Here is a 21,575-nt window from a genome sequence, read left to right as displayed (position 1 = left end):
ATTTGAGCTTCTCACTTGGCAATCATGACTGTCCCAATCAATTTGAAATGGGGAGATCTTAAGAACTGTAGAGACACAGAGGCATTACAAGGCTCTCTATTATAATAGGAGAATTCAAAGGGCCAGTGTGAAGTGTCTGATAATTTTTACAGCAGTCTTTGCCAGCATGATGTTCTCAATACGTTTTTGTTTTTATTTTTTACTACAGCTCCCATCTCCTGCCCACCTAGCAGTTTGAAAGCACGTCAAAGTGCAAGTAGGTAAATAGGTACCGCTCCGGCGGGAAGGTAAACGGCATTTCTGTGCGCTGCTCTGGTTCGCCAGAAACGGCTTGGTCATGCTGGCCACATGACCCGGAAGCTGCACACCGGCTCCCTCGGCCAATAAAGCGAGATGAGCACCGCAACCCCAGAGTCGGTCACGGCTGGACCTAATGGTCAGGGGTCCCTTTACCTTTTTACAGTTCCCATCAGCCATGTTGGATGCTTGATGGGAGTTGTAGTCTTGCAAAACATTTGGAGGGCACAAAGTTGAGGAAAGCTGCTTTAGAGCAATTAGGTTCTGTGTTGGGTACTTACAGTGAGTTCCCCTACTGACCAATCTGATTCTATGCATAAAAGTGTTAAATTAGGACTTAGAAGACGTAGGTTTGAATCTCTACTCGGCCATGAATCTCACTTGTGACTCTCAGCCTAACCTACCTCACAGGGTTGTTGTGAAGACAAATTCAATAGGAGGAGAGCCAAATAGTAATACATGCAACCAGTGTGTTTTTTTCTAGAGAAAAGGGTGCCAGAATGCACCTCTCTCAGAAGACCCATCCTGGAGCCCAAAGGGGATCTCTCTGGGGTCAGGGTTTGTGTGTCTCCTCACCAGCCAGAAGCTTGTTGAGGCTGCTCCGCTGAGGTTCCTGTGCCTCAGAGCAGCTGAATGAGGCCTCACCCAATACCTCTCTGGCTCCTGTGAGCCAGAACAGCTGGGGGCTTGCTCAGCTGAGGTGCAGCTTTCCTGCACATCAGCTGTTAGCTGGGAAACTGAAGAGCCTCAGCAAAGCCCTGTTGTGCCTCAGGCTCATGAGAAGACCCTCTCTGGACCACATAGAGGAAGTTTACTGGCTGGTCAGGTCTCTTCCCACACTACCAGGGCTCAGCTGAGAGGTGCTGGAATGCTGTTCTGGAGAGTTGCGCTGGGGGGGAAAGCCCTGCACGCAACAACCAATTTACATGCTTCCCACTGACACACGATTGTGCACATGCGCATCACACTGAACCCAGAGGTGACCTTCCAAATGGCAAAAACGGCCCTAAAAGAGCCCAGAAAGGGCAAAAAGGTGTGAAAACAGTGCCTAGCAATCCTACAAGCCTTTGCAAGTGCAATCCCAGGAGCCCTTGCACCAACGGTTGAGGCCTGTAGAGAGTACAGGTTTGAGCATGGAAGTTTGGAGGGAATGATTGTAGTGGAGTTTGGTGTTTGGTAAAATGCTGCTGGTTTTTTTAAGGGTTTTGCAGAGGTTTCAAGCGGTTTAGAGAGTGTTTCCAGGCTTTTTTTGATGGTGTTTCAAATATACATAAACACGCAGTGCCTTGGAACATAACTGGGAGTTGTCTGCAGCAGCAATAATAATGATAATATTTATCCGTCCTTCTCTCAGTATGCCTCTGAATGTCAATTGCTGGGCAGAGTGCTATTACATCCTCCTATGCAGGCTTCCAAGAGGCATGTGGTTGGCCACTGTGAGAACAAAATGTAGGCCTAGAGGGGTCTTTGGCCTGATCCAGCAGGGTTTTTCATAAGTTCTTATGCAGTGCTGACTCCAGATTTTAGAGGGTCCTTCCAGCAAGACACTTCCCATGCCCCCCCTTTCTCAATGAATCTACTACCCCACTGCCATTATCACCAGCTGCTGCTGCTGCTCCTCTGCCACCTTCACTTGCCTGCCTGCCAGGGAGAGACCCAAGAAGTGAGTGTCGGCATCCGGGGGTCAAAAGGCCAGCTGGCTAGCCCCCAGCTGGAACGTCTCCCTCTCGGCCACCACGCTGCAGAGATTCATCAACCTCTGGCTCTGACGCAAATCAGCGACTCAAGCTTGCTGCCTTGAGCACACTATATGTAGCAGCATAAACTGCACAACAGAAAGGCTGAGGCCGTGGATACATACTAAAACTACGGATTTATTTTATATAAATCAGAACAAAGAAACATGTCGTCTCTCCTTGCTGTCTTCTCGGAGAGACTAAAAAAAGCAATACACAGAGCAGAAGTTCCGCTCACAGGACCCAGCAATCTGTGCTGGAAAGTAAACAGACATGTGACACGCAACAATCCCATGTCAGCAACAAAAGGTGGAATGGAATCTCCCAACATCGAGCAGGTGGTATTGCCTCCTGCTCTTCCTTCTCACCACCACTGCTGTCTGGGCCAGAGTGAGAGGTGAGCAGACAAGCAAGCAGGTTGGAAGCGTGAAGAGGTAGAGCAGGTCCCGGGGGACTCTGCTCAATGTATACAGTCAGCTAGTGCCCATCAGTGCCAGCTCGTGGTGCCAGCCCTGGTGCTGGAAGACCGCTACCCCTTTGACCTATGGAAGGGCTGGAGGACCCTTTTCAGCCAGAGCACCACATTCTGTTCAGGGCAATCTTCTGAGGGCCGCATGCCATTGGTTGGCAGAGCCAGAGGCAAACGTAGGCAGGGCAGCAAATATAAATATCACTGTTGTAGAGTGGTCTAGCTTCTACACATACATACTCAACCATTCCTCTCTATCCTCTATGAAGGCAAGCAAAAAACATTACTGGAGGTCAAGGACACATTCTGCCAGGCATAAGCATTCAATGAAGCAGGGTCAGTGAAGGGTGTGGCCTGTTCTGAGGGCCAGATAGACAAGCTTGGAGGGCTGCATTTCTCTGATAAAAATAGGGACGTCCTAAGGAAAAGGGACATTCTAGGGTCAAATCGGAAACCAGGACAGCTTCTGTAAATCTGGGATTGTCCCTGGAAAATAGGGACAATTGGAGGGTCTGGCGAAAGAAGCTTCACCTGCTGGTTTCTCTCCTGTCCTGTTGGGGATCCTGGCTTGTGCCATTCCTGTTAAACAGCTCCAGTGTATCGTTGGCACAATCTTTTGCAACAGAAAGCAATTACAGCTAACGGCTCCAAAGCTCTACCTACCGAACCTGATCTGCCTTGTCATGTCCCATTAACTTCGCCTTCAACTCTAATCCTTGCCCCTGTAGTATATAATGAAAGACATTCAAATATATGTATCAAAATGGCATCCGTATTGATTTATTAATGCTAGGGAATGCTGTCCTAATTGAATTGAGATCCAGGAAGCAAGTTAATGTAGCTAACAGTGATACAGGAATTCAATCTCCCCAGTGCCTAGAATTATGACTTTTTTTTTGGCCGTCTTTGTTGGCAGTTAGATAAATAACAAATCGATGTAGATTTCAATGAGCTTTCTTAAAAGGCAGAGACGGAGCTGAACAAACAAGCCTGGCATTTAGCAACCGAGGAAAAGTTTAAAGAGTTTTCTAAAGGGAATAAAGGAAATCGCTGGGGAGTTTTCGGAAGGGGGTTGATGTCTGGTATCTTCGAAAGAAAGGGGCTGTGTTCACTGGGTCTGGCACTTGCTAACAGAAGGGTGGTGAAGGTTCAGGCAGCCTGAAGCCCACAGGGCCTAGTTTGAGGAGGAGGAGAGGGTTTTGCATATGCTCAGAGGCACTCTCACCCACAGCCAGTCTGTAAATATATATGGCTGCCTTATAACTATGCCAGATAGCTGATTGAGAACTGGGAGAGCTAGTGAAATGTAATGATTAAGAGGCTGAACTATAAAGCAGGAAAGCCTAAGTCTGAATCTCGCCCCTGTGAACTCACTAGTTGATCTTAAGCAATCAGTCCCATCCTTCCACCTGTAATAGGGAGGTAATGACACTGGCCTGCCCTGGAGGGCTGTTATGAGCATTAGTGAGATAATGAAACCCTTTGAAAACTCCAAAGTGTTTATAATGGCCAAATATTACTGAGATGTTGAGAGAGAGCAGGATCTTTAACAGAATGCTCAGTATCATCACCAAACAGCGGCTCCTAGGTGGAGACCATAATTCTTTGGTGGAGGCTATAATTTAGCATTATGTGCAAATGGGCCTATGAATGGAGAGTGGATGCATTCTTGTCTCTAGCACACATCCATGTAAAAAGCATGCATGTGAACACTAGGATACCACAGAATGCATAGCCTGCCATTTTATTTGCTCATTGTGAACCATTTCATAATAGATTTTAGGACAGATATGTTTCTCCAGCAAATCTTTCATCTAAAGAAAAAAAAACCACTTGGCTTTTAAAACAGTAGGATGAATTTTTTAGAGGAAATGACAACATGAAACAACAAATGAAATAAAGGGTTTTATCAAATGTAAATTTTACTCCTAGACCTATTGGAATTAATGGAAAAGACTAACTTAGATCTATTAATTTCAATGCGTATACTCTGAGTAGAACTTAGAGCAACAGTTTTGGGGACAGCCACCATCAGTAAGAGTATACAGTCGTACCTTGGATCCCAAACACCTTGGTATTCAGACGTTTTGGCTCCTGAATGCTGCAAACCCAGAAGTGAGTGTTCCAGTTTGCAAACATTCTTTGGAACCTGAACGTCTGACAGGGATTCTGCGATTTCCTGCAGCCAATCAGAAGCCACGCTTTGGTTTCCAAATGTTTTGGAAGTCAAACGGACTTCGGAATGGATTCCATTTGACTTCCAAGGTACGACTGTAGATGGATTACAAGCATATTTTAATAAGTAGAATGTTTTAGGGCATGACACAAATAAGACATGGTGTTCTGTTAAAATGAGAAGAGCCTTGCAGGGGTGTAGCTAGCTGCTCTGGCACCCAGAGCAGTGGGGGTGGGGGCAAGCCGCTCACGGGGATGCCCTGGCGATCCGTGCACAGGGATGGTGCGGCGATCCGCACATGGGGGTGGCACGGCAATCCACCCAGGGGAGTGGTGCGGCGAGCTGCCATGGAGTCCACCTGGCGAATGCAAGCCCCATGCTGCCATTTTGGGCAGCGCAGGGCCCCGAACCACCGCGTCACTCCCAGGAGAGATGCATGGCTCACGGGCGCTGCAGGCCAGGACCCACGTTAAGTGCTGCCCCCCACCCCTGTTTTCAGAACAAGAAGCCTTAAATAGCATGAACATCATGGGTGCTAGCCAATAGGCACTCTTCACTGTTGCTTTCCTCCGATTCCAACTGAACCATGCTGAACATGTGCAGAACCCAAGCTTGCCCTGGAACTGACAAAGATACATGCTGAGATTGCTATACATTTATAGCACATTTAAAGCACAATAACTGTGCTCGTATCTGGCTTCCCTTAAATAATCTTGGGGGAACTGATGTTTATCCCTCACAGAGTCGCAGTTCCCAGCGCCCTTATCAAACTACAGTTCTCAGGATCTTTAGGAGACGTCATGGGCTTAAAAGACCCATGGCTATGCCCAAAGAATCCTGGGAACTGTGCTTTAAATGTATGGTGCATGGATATGACCAGAAAGTCAGTTCTTGAAATGTTACATCTCTGCACTTGCAGCCCAAATAATTTCTCTCTGTGCATATATAATATTGAGGATTGTAGATATTATATTTTATAGCTTTGTCCACATCAAAATATGCAAACACATATGTCCCCACCCTCTAGTGTCCTTCTGGAATATTCTGTAAGTGATAAATCCATTTTATGCCTGGAATCATTTCGCCCCGCTGGAGCTGATATGGTCAAGCAGCTCAGAAGCCTGAGTTAATTAAATCAACAGCTAAGAGTGCAGGTTACCCACAAAAGTGAACTTTGGTGCCCCTAAAACCACTTGCCCAGAGAAGGGCTGGGGGGAAAAACAGAGAAGTAAGTAACCACAGTTGAAGTAAAATGGAAAAAGAAATCATCAGCTCTATACCACTTTGGCTGGCTGGCCACAGGTATCAGGATATTAATTGCTCTTTGATTTGATTTTGTTGTGGGATTAAGGGCACATTGTGGCTTCTGTAGGTATCTCAGATGCTGTAAGGATGGAAGCAAAATCCCTCCACAGCACAGCTTCTTGTCGCCTCATGGAATCTACGATGTTGCTTCTCCAGGAACAATCAACATCCTTCATTCTCGTCTTCAATCCAGTCTTTTCCAGTATTTTTATCTGGGTAGAAGAAAGGAGTTGGGGCTTATGGAAAAGCATTTAAAAGCATATGGTTGCATGGTGGAGGGCAGGGGGACAGTGAACTGCATCATTGGTGGGAAGGGCACTTCTCCCGTTAGATATTTCTGTCCTACCTTTCCCTCAAGGAACCCAGCATGGCCCATACAGTTCTCTTCCTCCTCCTCCTCCTCCTCCACATTTTATTCTCACAACCACCCTGTGAGGTAGGTTGGGTTGAGTTTAAGGCCCAAGGTGAGCTTTGTGGCAGAGAGGGGATTTGAACCCTGGGCTCCCAGGTCCTAGTCCAACACTCTAGCCACTACACCACACTGGCTTGCCTTTGGGCTAGGTTGTGCATGTGTCCTATTTTACAGAGGGCATTTTCCATTTGAAGAGCTGTCTTGTCCAAGTCTGGTTTAAAAGTAAAGTGCCCTTGGAAGGGAGAGCAGGAGGGCCATAAAATGTCCCATCAACTCTGAGCACCTGGACAGCAGGCTGAGAAGGCACAGAGGTCATCTGGTCACTATGGTGAAATCTTCTGTATTTCTGTTTAAATCAGAGTCGTTATTTCTACATATTTGCCAATGCATGTAAATGGGTGCGTGTCAATTGTATGCAAATTGGTGTCCTCTTCAATCCTTCTTTTCTGGTGACATGAAAGTGGCCACCCTGCTTCACAAATGCATAGACTACTTTTAAAATTGCAGAACACAAAACAGAATGCCCCTGTTTGCTGAGCTGTGCATCCCTTTGCTATATAAATGAAAAGACTGTTGGAATGCAAATTACTGCTGGAAGCAGACCAGCCATGAGAGGGTTCCTTCTTTGCCAGAGCAACCAGAGATAGGCTGCCCTCTCTTGCCTCTTGGCAAACTCCCTTGTCAGGGAGAAAGGAACCCTGCTGACAACACCGAGGTTGCAGGTTCGATCCCCATATAGGGCAGCTGTATATTCCTACATTGCAGTGGGTTGGACTTGATGATCCTCAGGGTCCCATCCAACTCTACAATTTTATGATCCCATGCATGCTTGCTCACTTCCAAACCTCCTTAGCGCTGGGCAGGGGTGCTAACTTGAATAAAATATGGGGGGCTAGGTAAGCCCTGCCCCACGTAATTAATCACATGATATGGCACACACACATATGATTTGAATGGCAGTGCCCTTCAACCTGGGGAGGGGGCTGGCCCCCTGAAATATGTTATTGGTGGGGATGAAGGGACCTTAGCCCCTAGGAGTTGACTCCTATGCCGCTGGACTGGGCAGGGGAGGCTGAAGATTGGATTGGGCAGAAGTATCTCTGCCAGCCCTCACTCGAGGTATCACTTTGGGATCCTTATACTGAGACAAAGCCCTGAAACAGAGCTTCCGGGGTGGGGTGGGGGGCTGAGCCAGCCTGGGATCCACTGGATCCCCAGCCAACCCCATGGCCACAACATAATGGCATTGGGCCTGAATTAGGTCTAGGCTGGCCTAATGATCTGCCTGCCCCTCATCTTCCATCCCAGCTACTGGGAGGGCTGTGGATGCTGGGCTCTGGGAGAAGTCAGGATTGCTCTATCAAGTGTATGTCGGCTTGCAGCATCACAGAGTCCCTTTCCCCCCTGCTCCCCAGACCTGGAGCTGCACTGTCTATTGGCCTGTCAACTTGTCTATAGATACAGCGACTTTTAGCAGAGGGCAGCCCCTAAAATGCCCATCTGAGAGTCATCTTGGTGCAGATGGAGCTCTTAAGACCAAGAAGACGCTTAAAGTCCAGGAGAAAAAGAACTGCCCTGTCCCATAAGTCATGAGATGTCAAATGCAGCCACAGACATTAAAACTTCACTGCAGCGAGTGGTTTAATTTCCGGGGATATAACTGCCACTTTGACTCTAATGGTAGATGAAAGTTAAGATTTCCTGGTCATTCTAACCTCAGCCTGGATGGCAGAAACCCCAGGAGTTACTGTTGCAAACAATGCACCTTTTATCCAAGGGACCGAAATCCCATTAGCCCTAAAGACGTTAATTATAACAGAAATTGCCAATGGTGGCTTACTCAGGAACTGGAGCATACAAGGAGAGCAATAACTTTGCCCCGTAATGCTGGTGCCATCTGGATGTGGGTTTCCCCCGTCTCTTCATTTTTTGTTTTGTTTTTTAAATTCTCCTTAACTACTGTAATAATTAACAATGTTTGTCTGGCTGTAGGCAGCCAACATGCCTTGTCCTGAACAAAGGAGCTTCTGGGGGAAGTTTCAGTAGCATTCTTTTCTTTCAAGGGGGGATGAGAGTTGCTCAATCTACTGCTTGGGAAAACAGTAGGTCAATTTGTGGGGTCCATTTGGGGAAGACATTTGATTCTCATTTAATGGCACTTTACATAATTTGCACTGTCCAAAATAACACACACGAAAGGAAAAGCAGTTCACGGTTCTCTGAATCTTGCAGTATGGTTCTACAGCCAAATATATCCATGTACTGGTGAAAATAACATGCAAGAATGCATTGTAATAGGTACTAGGGGAAGCCACTTTCGAAAAATATGTGTGTTAGGCAAGATTGCATACAAAAATGTGTATATTAGGAGAAATTCACACTAAAATGGTGATGAATTTTTCACAAAAAGCTTTTTAAAAGCCACAAGAAAATGTGAAAATGTGGACGAAGAGCCAGTCTCAGTAGAAGTCATCTTCATATGTTTGAAATCTCTTTTATCGTCTTACCTGATGCATTCAGCCGCAATACTGCCAATTGCGTCTAGGTGGCGCTGTTGTTTTCCTGTTCTTTCCGTCAAACTCTGTATACTTCCCCAGCTCACAAACCATGGTGACAGCTTCTGCCCTCGATGCCACTGAAAAATAGGACCTTGATATTTTTGGGTGAACATGGCTGTTAAAGTGGTATAATACTGCTTTTAATAGAAAGTGTAGGCATGACCTACGTCTGCTCAGAAGTCCTTGCTGAATTCCATGAGACGTAAGTGTGGTTAGGATTGTAGTCTTAGTTAGATGCAACCCTCAGTCAGAGCCCAAAGCTTGGAGTTGATGCACTTCCTAGCAAACCTGGATTTCTTGCTACAAAATGGTGAAATGCCCTTTCTCTGGTATTTCCCTCCCCATCCTGGCTGGGACCAAAGGAGACCGCTGCCCTTGCTACCTGCCTTTAACTCTGCATAGAGGAACTCCAAACAACAGCACTGTCTTTGTTCTCGTTTACCAACCATGCGGTGAGACAGGATTTCGGAAACAGTTTGCAACGTCTGCCTCAGGTCCTGTGGCTGTGCACTTTGGTTTTCCTTCCCTTTGACGATGTTGGGGGTTTTTTCCCCACCTGTGGTTGGCCACCAGCATCTTGCTTGTGCAAGCTCACATTGTCTCAACTTCCCTGTTAGCTCCTGGGATCAGTGGGATCCACGCCTGACAATGATCCTGTCCACTGCTTCTGCTAAGTGAGGTTCCCTCCTCCCCACAAGTTCCCTTTCTATTTTCAGGTAAAAAAGAGTAATGGCTTATTTAATGCCCAAATGGCTTCTAATCAATTTAAAACTCTAAAAAATCAATACATAATTGATATCAAATGTCAAATTAAAAACCAATTAAAAATCCCATAACAAAACAGTTAAAGCAATAAAATTGTGCTACTTTTAATACTTTAAATTTGTTTCTTAGAAAAATGTTAATAATAATAATAGTAAATTTTATTTATATCCCACCCTCCCCAGCCGAAGCCGGGCTCAGGGCGGCTAACAACAATCAAATAATCAAACAGTCAAATAATCACACATTCTAAAAACATTTCATTATAAAAATTAATTAAAATCAAGTTGATGACAACCATTAAGCAAAATTCTGTGCAGGTTGCCAGAGGAGGGAGTCAGGCTGTGCCCTGACCAAAGGCCTGGTGGAACAACTCTGTCTTGCAGGCCCTGCGGAAAGATGTCAAATCCCGCAGGGCCCTAGTCTCTTGTGACAGAGCGTTCCACCAGATTGGAGCCGCAGCCGAGAAGGTCCTGGCTCTAGTTGAGGGCAGCCTAACCTCTCTGAGGCCTGGGACCTTCAGGATGTTTTTATTTGCAGACCGTAGGTTCCTCTGTGGGGCATACCAGGAGAGGCGGTCCCGTAGGTACGAGGGTCGTAGGCCGTATAATTTGTATAATTTGTTCCACTTATTTATACCAGGGGTTGGCAAAGTTTTTGTGGCTTGGGCCGGTTAACGGTCCCGCAGACGCATGCACAAACACTATTTCCAGTGCTCCTTCTGGTGTGGAGGAGGCGTGCGCAGCTTCCCATTGGCTGCAGGAGCTTCCTGCAGCCAATGGGAAGCCGGCCAGTGTCGTGGAAGGCAGTCCCTGCTCTTCTCCGCACCAGCTTAATGTGGTGCACGGGAGCTGACCGAGCGGGCGGCAGGGGTCCATGGGCCAGTTAAACGACCCCCATGGGCCGCTTGTGGCCCATGGGCCTTAGGTTGCTGACCCCTGATTTATACCTTGCCTTTCAGATAGAAATCCTGTCAAGGTGGCTTACATGTAAGGTTCAGATATTTGGGTGGCATCCAGTGTAGTGCTAAGTTAAAGCCACTTAGCAGTATACTTATTCCAGTGTTTTGCATCAGTGGAACATTGTTGTACAAGTGAATGCATAAGCAGGTTGCTGGTAACTTGGTTGCATGACAGATTGCACAATCTTTTGCACGAGTTTCCAGCTAGCCTTTACCTTGGATTCATTCGTGTGTTGTGCAACATTTAAAACTCATCCATCTGCTAGTGCACAAGCCCTTGTGCTAGTGAAAACACACACTATTATTATTATTATTATTATTATTATTATTATTTTATTTTAAAAACCCATCAGGATCCTTTTCAGAGGGCACTTGAGAGAGAGAGAGAGAGAGAGAGTGTGTGTGTGTGTGTGTGTGTGTGTGTGTGTGAAGTTCCACTAGAGCAGGCCTGGAAGTGGTCTTCGCATCAGTAAATGCTGTTCCCCATATTTCCATTGATGATGAAGAAGAAGAAGAAGAAGAAGAGTTTGGATTTGATATCCCACCTTTCACTCCCCTTCAGGAGTCTCAAAGCGGCTAACAATCTCCTTTCCCTTCCTCCCCCACAACAAACACTCTGCGAGGTGAGTGGGGCTGAGAGACTTCAAAGAAGTGTGACTGGCCCAAGGTCACCCAGCAGCTGCATGTGGAGGAGCGGGGACGCGAACCCGGTTCCCCAGATTACGTGACTACCACTCTTAACCACTGCACCGCACTGGCACTGATCCCTTTTAACTTGCATCTTGAACTATTTGAACAGGCTCCTTGCCTCCCCTTGCTTTTGGGGAACCTTTGGTCCTTCAGATATTGTTGTACACTGATTCCCATCAGCCTCAGCAAGCATGGCCAATAGCAACATCTGGAGGGACAGAGGTTCCTCACACCTGCCCAAGCAAAAACAGCAGACAAAATCCAAGCCATGTCTCCACAGCTGCTGGGCAGGACCCATTTGCTGGCTTCTAAGTTTTGCAGAAATGATTTACATGTCTGGATGCCCAAATGATGAGCTTTGTGCCAATCACCTTAATTTAGACACACCACAGAATTTTGTTTTAAGACTCAAATCAGTCAAGCAGACAAATCATACCTTTCCTCAGAAATAATCTCTCTTCCCTGCCTTCCCCTTCAACCAGCCTGAGGAAAATTTCTGTGTCATGTAAAAGCTCTCACACTGTCTTAACTTATGTTGGGTAATGCAAATAGCTATGTACTTACTTACTTACTTACTTACTTACCTATCTATCTTGATCCTAATAAAAAATCCATATGATGATGGCTTCGGAAATTTAACAAGGCTTCTTCTTCTTCAAAAGTCATAAGCCTCCAAGTAAAAGGCCACATCTGCACCTTGCACCTTACGTTCAAAGCTCTATAATTTAACAACCATGTCTTCCCCCAAAGAAGTGGCCCCCAACGGCTGCTCAAGCTGCAATGGAGGGCAAGGCCCAGGCAGGACTGGAGAGGCTGTGGAGTCGCCACTGAGGCAGCTGCAGCGGCTGCCACCTGCGTCCCCTCTGGTGCAGCCGTTGGGGGCCGCTGATGTTGCTGGGGAAGGGCCAGGCAGGAGCAGAGAGGCTGGAGAGTGATGAGCCTCCCTGGCTGGGCCCAATCCCAGGCCCGACCTTGCTGGTCACAGCAAACTGCGCAGCCAGAGCAGGGCAACAGTGGGAGAAGAAACCTCTGCTTGGCTGCAGCCTCCACATAAAAGGTAGTTCTGACTGGGAAGGCCGTTTTCAAAATATGGCAACCCTATATGAATGTGATCTTCCATGTTTACTGAAAAATTTGGAATATATATGTGTGTGTGTGTGTGTGTGTGTGTGTTGGAGACAGCATCTTTGCTCAAATTCTTTTAAATCAAAACATTTTCTGAGGACAAATGGCGACATTTATTTATTTATTTATTTAAAACCCTGGCTCTGTTTTTCTGGGACTTGGTGACTCTCCCTCACTGTTGTTGTTATTTAGTCATTTAGTCGTGTCTGACTCTTCGTGACCCCATGGACCAGAGCACGGCAGGCACTTCTGTCTTCCACTGCCTCCCGCACTTTGGTCAAACTCATGCTGGTAGCTTCGAGAGCACTGTCTAGCCATCTCATCCTCTGTCGTCCCCTTCTCCTTGTGCCCTCCATCTTTCCCAGCATCAGGGTCTTTTCCAGGGAGTCTTCTCTTCTCATGAGGTGGCCAAAGTATTGGAGCCTCAGCTTCACAATCTGTCTTTCCAGTGAGCACTCAGGGCTGATTTCCTTAAGAATGGAGAGGTTTGATCTTCTTGCAGTCCATGGGACTCATTATCCCTCCAATAAAACTTCAAATTATTCATGGCTATAAGGAAATGTCACCCCTAGTCAGACATTCCCCCTATATCCCTGTCCCCCCTGGGAACTCAGGGGCAGAAAATACCTTGTCCCTCGTCCCTCTCAAATCCTCCTTAATGAACACATTAAAATGAGACTGTTTGTTTATATCTTTTTCAAAATCTCCAAAGACATTCCTATATATAAGTCCTGCTTCGGATCCCGTCCCTGTAATGGGTCATTAATGTATTTTAAGTGAGAGAGAAAACTTGGCATTGGCAGCAGAAGATTGCTTTAATAGCAAAGTGACCCAGAGTGCCTTTTGATTGCTTTTAAATTCCCAATGAATAATAGATATTGGGCCTTATAATGCAATGCTAACAGGCCACCCTCTGCAGGAGCCAGAATGCTTGGTTAACGGAGCCAATTGGAAAACTCAATAGAGGAAGTTTAAAGGGGATGCTGATAATAAAAAGTCCTTTAGAAAAGTGGGAGGAAAGCCGTCTATTGATGAAGACGTTATTTAAAACAGATACCTGGTTATTACTTCATTCCAGAGGGCTTGCAGGAGGTAGAACTCAATAGGGCACACCATTGTCTTCAAGGGTAGCCCCATGTAAAGCACATTACAGTAATCCAGATGGGAGGTCATTACAGCATGAACTACTGGGACCAGGCTATCCTAGCCTAGTAATGGTCAAAGCTGGCAAACCCACTTAAAAGCCCTCTTATTTTTTATTTTATTTTTTTTATAAATTTTTATTAGTTTTCCAACACAAAATAAACACAATACACAATACCTAAACAAACAAACATATAAACATGTATAATTTCGTAACCTTTTTTTCATAAACCTTACTTCCCGGACTTCCCCATGCCTCCCCTTTTCTGCATCCCTGTTTTAATATTTCTTCAGCAACCCCCCAATTAGCTAATTATTCAATTCGTTTTTTAACGTTCTTCTCTTACTTATTCAGTTACAGCTGTAATTCTATATTTCCCATTCCCTTGACATTTTAACACTCATTAATTTTACAACAATTCTTAAGATATAATTTAAATTTCTTCCAGTCTTCTTCCACCGTCTCTTTCCCTTGGTCACGGATTCTGCCAGTCATCTCCGCCTCCACTTAAAAGCCCTCTTAGCCACAAGGGCCACCAGGATACCAGTGACTTCTTGTTCCTTCAGGGGGAGTGCAACCTCTCTGAGAGTTTCCACCTAATTCCAATCTGCTGGGGCTGATGGGAGTTGTAGTCCAAAACATCTGGAGGAGGGCACCAGGTTGGTAAAGGCTGTTGTAGGCCAGAAATTTAAAACAAACACACACACAGAACAATGTAATCGTAACTATAAAAAAGATGATGTGATCTGAAAAATTTAAAATATTGGGTTGTAGCCAATGGTGGCAGGGTGATGGACCCCAGTTCACCAATCACCTGTGAGTTATATTGCATGCTGTTCTGCAGATCCCCTTGAACCTCAGCAGCAGCTGTTTAGGAGATGGAAAGGTCTGCAGTCGGAGGGGGAGTGTCATTGTTTATTTATTCCTTATTTATATGATTTTTTTTAATTCTATCATTCCTCCAAGGCAGTTCACAACAATCAATTCAACCAATAAAATGAGAAAAACAAGTATTAAAAACTTTTAAAATGAATAGCAGCAGCTTTTAAAACATGAATCAGAAAAAGCACCCAGTAAAGCAATTAATTCAGCTGCCAGAATCAGGTAGTTTCTTCCCTCTCCCTTAAAAAACCCCCAAAACTTTTATTTATAAATTTTATGGGTTTTATGGAGTACGTGTTTTGAGTGGGGTTTATTGGTTTGTGTTTTGTTTTGCTCTTGTTTTTATTGGAATGAGAACTGAAGTAGCATGAATGAGCTGACTGAGAACTCTTCAAACAGATAAAGGATTGTGTTCTGATAACCTTAGGGATGCTTGAGGAACTACATTTCAGTGAATTTTGATGAGGACTGATCTGATCTGCACCACCTGGACCGATGTGCAAATTGGAATGAAGTTATCCTTCAGATTTCACGCTGCTCATTTGCAATATTTTTCTTGGCTCAAAAAATTGTGCAAACATGCATTTAAAATGCATTAAATGCATGTTTTAGGGGAAATTATCTTTACAAATACATTGAGGTCAAATATATATTTTGTGATAAAATCCATATTTAAATAAGTATTTTAAAGAATATTTAAACATGAATTTTTGTGCTGATTTCCCCCCTCCCCAAAATATAATAGATCAATGCATAGACAGAACAGACTTCTGTCTGAACATGCACCAAATACAGACCTGAAAAAGGCTGATCCATCTAACTCTATTTCAGTCCTCTGTAAAGTGGGGTACATGGCCACCCTAGACTTTGCATGCATAGATCATTGTCCTCCTTTGCTTCCCTGTGGTGTTGGCCACAAGTGGGCAATTGTTCTCTATCTGGGGCCCCTGACAGGCAGACCTGCTGCAATTGCAACCAATGAGGTGAACCACCATGGGTACCAGGGGGCAGACACCCGACACCCTGCCACTTGGTGGATCAATAGGCATTAAGACTCCTGGGTCCAGGAGCGAAGAGGCATTAGTGGCTTCCCTGTCTGAACCACACTAGCCAGGGAGGGATTGGTGCATCCAGACCACTGAGCCCATCGTGGGAAGTGTGGTCATGGAGGCTTCTCAATGTTGTGTCCTTTGGCTGGGCAGAACAGAGATTGCGGCTAGGATGCAATTTGGGATAGACGAATATTCCTTCTTTCAGGTTTAGGTGTTTCTTTCCATTCTTAATTTCAGCTCTTCACATTTTTGCGGCAATCTGCAAACTCCCCCCCCCCTATCCTCAAGAAAATCCATCAGCATTTGTGTATTAAGTTCTCCGGATATACACATTTTTGTATAAAGTTTTAAGGAATACACAGTTTTGCATATTTCTTAAATGTATATTACATGGCCTTGTCATGTCCACAGAATGGAAGGTGCCAGGATCCCCAAGGAGAGCTCTCTCTCTATGGAGAGCTAGCTTCAGGCACCGAACCTGTTGGCAGACCAACTCTGCGCTACAAAGATGTCTGCAAGTGTGACATGAAGGCTGGCAACATCAACCCCACCATGTGGGAATCCCTTGCGGATGACCACAGTACCTGGAGACAGACAGTCAGGTCATGTACCCATCGCAGTGACGAGAGGAGGAATGACTGCTGGGAGGAGCGAAGAGAAGAGAAAACACCATGGTGCATCTGCTGCAGCACAACCAGACACCTCTGAATGACTCTTAGCATCAGAAAAATATTCCTGATGTTGATTTGGAATCTACTTTCTTGCAACTTGAATCCATTGGTATGGGTCCTACCCTCCCGAGCAAGAGAAAGCAAGCTTGTTCCATTTTCCATGTGACAGCCCTTGAGTATTTGAAGATGGCTATCATATCTCCTCTCAAGTCTCCTCTCATCCAGGCTCAACATACCCAACTCCCTCAACTGGTCCTCATAAAGCTTAGTTTCCAGACCCTTTATAATTCTGATCGTCCTCGACACACATTCCAGCTTGTCAAGATCCTTCTTTTACCTATTACCATCATAATTATCTCTTGGAACACCAAGTGGTTACCAGTGTCTGTTAAGCAACTTTACTCATTAAGATCTATATGATCCAGGGTAGATCGTCTGCTTTGCAAGCAGGCCAGGTGGCTTGTACGCCTGCTTGGTCTCCAATCTAGGTGATAAACATTGAAGGGCAATCTCAACATTTAGCTTAGGGGTAGAGCTTCTGCTTTGCATCTTAACTCCAGGTAGAGGTGGGAGAGACCTTTGTCCAAAACTGCCAGTTGGTATAGATAGAACTGAACGAGATGGAGCAGTGTTGTAACTTTGTGTATAAGGCAGCCTCACGTGTCACATGCCTGTCAGAATATTCTCACACCAGCACCTTTTCTTCTTCTTCTTTTGTAATTCGTCCCCGCTTGCCATGTAGGTTTGCCATCAACAGGGCAGGTGGCAGATGCCGTTCTGCATAGTCAGGAAACACTAGGTGCTACTGCTTCATGCCTCTCAGAAGCACAGAGCTTAAGAGGCTTGGAAATGCATGGCAGAAATAGCGTCTTCCAACAGGGATGTGTTTGAGCTCCATCTGTTGTGCATTAAAACATTTCTAAGAATGGCCACAGATCTCCGCAGCTTAAAATGTCTTAAACATGCGCATGTGCCCAAAGCGTCAGCCGAGAGAATTCGGCTTAGCGCCATGGACAGCAGCAGAGCGAGGCTGACTCCAACCAGCTGCAGATTTGGCCTGAAGAGACAATTTTTGAAACAATGCTTGCCACGTGTTTGGCTAGAAAAGTAGCAAAGTGGTTCATTTGCTGATGCATTTTGAGAAGGGCTTCCAGTTCCGATGAGACCTATAGAGGTTATCATGCTATCAGTATCTGAAGGAACATGAAAGTTAGCTAAGCAGGTTTGGATGAAGGATGGAGGACAAATGGATTTGTGCATGGCTTTTTAAGGCTCTGATCTGATTGAGCTTTGCTTGCACTGAACCGCTTCTTGCATCAAGCTCTCTCTCACGTCTGAGCCACTCATGCATCATCATGTGTGTTTTTTTATAACCCCAGTTAATTATATGCAAAATTAGATGGAAAAGTATGTATAATACATATAAAGGAATCAAACCTCTTGCATTATTTTTTCAGCATAATTTTATAAAGTATATTCATTGCACACTATTTTTATACAGTTCTGTGTGCTGATGTATGCACATGTTTATGGGCCAATTGCTTTAATGTATATCTGTATACTATGTGTGTAGTATTATGCCTATAATAATGCATGTAATAAACTGTTGTAAACTGTTTAGAGATTTTTCATTATACTATATTTCCACTAGATTGTCATAATGCTGTGACCTGGGTCGACTTGTCTGACAGCAGTGACAGTCAATAGGTACAAAGTTGAGATCAAGGAGGTGTGCACCCAATAGGCATTGCTGCTGTGTGAGGATAATGGGATAACAATGTAGTAAGTAAATACAGTAAAAGTATAATATGCCCTTGCCTGTGGCTGTAGGCAGGCAGCATAATTTTCACATTAGCCTTCCTGTCTGTGCCTTCTCTTTTGACTGTCTATTCAGAAATCTGCCTTTGAGGCAGCCTCTTTGGCTTAACTTTCCAGTGTAAGAGCAATTTTCAAAGCTGCTCAAAAATTTTGATTGTTTTCAATTTTGGGGCTGATAATGGAGATTGACACCCTCCCCCCCGCAAAATGTTTTGTGAGACTGCTCACTGATTCTCTTGAGTGGCATTTCCTCTAGCTGCTGGTTCAGCCATATAGTGTGTGTGTGTGTGTGTGTGTGTGTGTGTGTGTGTGTGTGTTTATTTATCTTGGTTACTGTTCCATTCTTTCTCCTTCCTAGATGAGCCACATGGTGATCCTATGCCACCAGGAAGCACATCATAAACAGGATAGCATCACTGCTGTACTACATACCCCATCGGATTAAACTACACAATGGCACCATGACAATCAGATGAAATCAGTTCAGAGAAGGGAGCAAGGAAGAGCGAGCAAACAGTGATGAAAATTTTCAGGAAAAGGCAGGTGTTTTTTTGATATGGCAGAAGGAATTTGGGTCATTTCAGATCAGAGCTTGTAGTTTCTATCTAGTAGTCGTATCTTGGTTGTCAAAGCCTTGGTACTCGTACGTTTTGGCTCCCGAAAGATCGAAATCCGGATGTGAGTGTTCGGGTTTTCTAACTTTTTTTGGAAGCTGAATGTCCGATGCGGCTTCCGCTATTGTTTCCGGTGCACCTGGGCTTGGGCTTGGGCAGCTTGGGCTCAGTCTTGGGCATGGGCCACTGCCAGCCCGAGCCAGGGAAAGAGTCGTACTGGTGCTGGCGCTCTGCACGCCATGGCCGCTGCCAGCCCAAGCTAGGGAAAGAAGGGTGCAGCGGCCTTGCGCGCCCATGCATCTCTTTTCCCAGCTCAGGCTGGCAGCAGCTCAGGCTGTCCTCTTTTTTGATCTTCAAGATATGGCAACCCTATAAATGCAAGAGAGTAGTTAGGGTAAATAACTACAGTTGTGAGTAGTACATTAACTACAGAGAAAGGAAGGAGCAGGTGGTAAAAGGTTCTAAGATATTTTGATCAACCAATCAAATATACCAAATTATGTTCTTGTTAATCCAAATAAATGGGGGGGGGGGGCAATGCAGAAGCCAGCTGTGTGATCACTGCTAGACTGAGGCAGCTATTCTGCTGGTGCCCCTCCCTCACTCCTAGAGCTTGTTGATGAAGCTAATTCAGCTTGTACTAATGTAGGAAATCATTAAAGATCAATAACAAAATCATTAGCAGTGTGACGCTCTTTCTGGACTGTCTGATCGACAGATATGCCACTTAATCCGGCCATAAAATCGGCACCATGAGCTCATTTTAATGGGTGTCAGCAAGATTGATTGGCAGAGGTCTAAGGGTTAGAGCAGCAATGCGCAAGCCAGACCACTAATGCACTTGCAAACTCTTTGGAGCACTTTGAGGCAAGTTAAACAGAAAGTGCCCTGCAAACCGCACGGAGCCCCATTTTGCTCAAGCCACTTAAAAAAGACTCTAAAGCTAATGCAAGGCTCTGCAACAGAGCAGGACATTACAATGATGGAGGCGTCTTACTTGGTTAAATTAAAATCAACAAGCAAAGATGCATATGCTCTGAATATCTCTTAGTATCTATCCAGGTGTTCCAGAAGCTGCTGGGAACATCTTATGAAGAAGACACTGACCTCTGGGCTTAGAAAATGTAGGTTTTCAGTGACCATTTGTTTTTCGATGTCTGCCAGGCCCAGCCTCAGACACGTTGGTGCCTGAGACATAGCATTTCAGTGGCACACGCCCATATATTTATTGGGACATAATCAGGGATGGGGGTGAAATTTGTTCAGATGGGATTTTAATGCAAACATACCTAATTGGCCCTTCCCAAACCAATACATGAATTGAAATGCCAGACTGCTCCTTTGAAATTTGCAAGTCTCAGAATTTTTACAAAAATGTATTATACTGGGGAAGATTGCTAAAATACGTATCTTAGGCGAAATATGAAAGAAAACGCATATGAAGTTTCAAACTGATTCAGAAACGGGAGGAACTGGATTTAAGATTGGAAAACTAAGAATCAGAGCAAAGCCAAAACTAACAAATTCCTCCACCCCTAAGGACAACCCACTGGGAAGTTCTCTTGCACAAGGCCTGTTGAAGTGAACTGGGGCTGTAAAAGAGCACTTTTGCACAGTTCCTGTTCATTCAAAGGAGCTTCGTGATGGATTGTGGGTCAGATCTGTCTGTCTTGCAGACACCCCTTGCGTGTTTTGGCTGTGTGTTTGGAGAGGGTGAGAAGGGGCCGTGTGTACATATCAGCTTATACACACAGAGTTCCTCCACACAAGCGTGGTGGTGGTCTTGAGCTCACTGACTGTGTGGCTGGCGGGAGGCATAGTTAGCTCCCATTGCTTTACAGCCCCTATGGCATATTTATTTTACCTCCTTTAAACATGTGAGGGAGTTCAGAAGCCCACTACATCTTGTTTTATACACTTTAAACAGTATTTAAAGCAATGTTTCCAGAGTGGTTTAGCAACCATTCTTTCTTCACAGGGAACTCTGGAAATGGTAGCTCTGTGAAAGGAACAGGGGTCTCCTAACAGGTCTCAGCACCCTTAGCAAGCTACAAGTCCCATGATTCTTGGGGGGGGGGGAGCCATGGCTGTTTAAAGTGTGTTAAGTGTCTTGTGTAGATGGGGCCTTATATCAAGACCATTCATTGCTTCAGGAAGGTATCATTGATACCACAAAGGTGTCCATGGATTCATGGATTTAATGGATTAATAACTCTTGATGGTGGGGTACATTTTAGTGATGCTCATCTCAAACAGTAATGTCGGTTCACGTTGCCTGTGCTACACGAGTGGAAATTGATGGGGCTTTTTTCTTTGGCCCCATTGGATTGCTTTCATCCAAGCGACTTGTTTTTCTGTACATGGTTATTGGTGGTTATTACTGCTAACACAGCAGTTTGACTTCACCCCCAGAGGCACACTTCACTGTCTCTCAAGACAGATGGATGCCAACATTTATATTTATATGCCACTTTTCCACATATATGTGCCCAAAGCAGCTCACAGCACAACAAGATAACAGCAAAAATCCAAATCAGTACACTTGGGGCACTGCTAACAGTGTGACATTTTAAGTTCATTATAAAAAAGCCAGCAGAACAGCTGAATGTTTTATTCCAGTGAGAACTGGGTGAACGAACTGATGTGGTAGGTGCAAGGAGTGGTGTGATTGTTGAGTGATTATGTTATGTGTGGGTGGTTTAGATTCATTTTGTGAGTGCAAATGTGTATTGTATGTTCGAGGTGAATGTATTATTTTCTTTTTTTGTAATGTTCATGAGATTTTCATGATGATAGATACTATAGTTATTGTCACAGTTTGCTGTTGCAGCCATTGGTCTGACCAGTTTTGCCTCTGGCCCCACCCAACAATGGCACACAGCCCCCGAATGGTTGCTTATGTG

General features: G+C 45.0%; 1 long non-coding RNA gene across 1 annotated transcript in view; it reads left to right on the top strand.

Annotated features, from left to right (window-relative positions):
* The window catches only part of LOC114601564 (uncharacterized), a 50,730-nt gene extending 31,595 nt beyond the window's left edge, over positions 1 to 19,135 (top strand). Inside the window, exon 4 of the long non-coding RNA XR_013393714.1 lies at positions 18,417 to 19,135. This is a non-coding gene — a long non-coding RNA (uncharacterized LOC114601564). The remainder of the gene's footprint in view (positions 1 to 18,416) is intronic.
* The last annotated feature ends 2,440 nt before the right edge of the window (positions 19,136 to 21,575 follow it).

Source organism: Podarcis muralis, chromosome 7, assembly GCF_964188315.1.
Source record: "Podarcis muralis chromosome 7, rPodMur119.hap1.1, whole genome shotgun sequence".
In the NCBI taxonomy this organism is placed as follows: domain Eukaryota; kingdom Metazoa; phylum Chordata; class Lepidosauria; order Squamata; family Lacertidae; genus Podarcis; species Podarcis muralis.
Note: the sequence above shows the minus strand (reverse complement) of the source record. Positions and strands in the feature narration are given on the sequence as shown.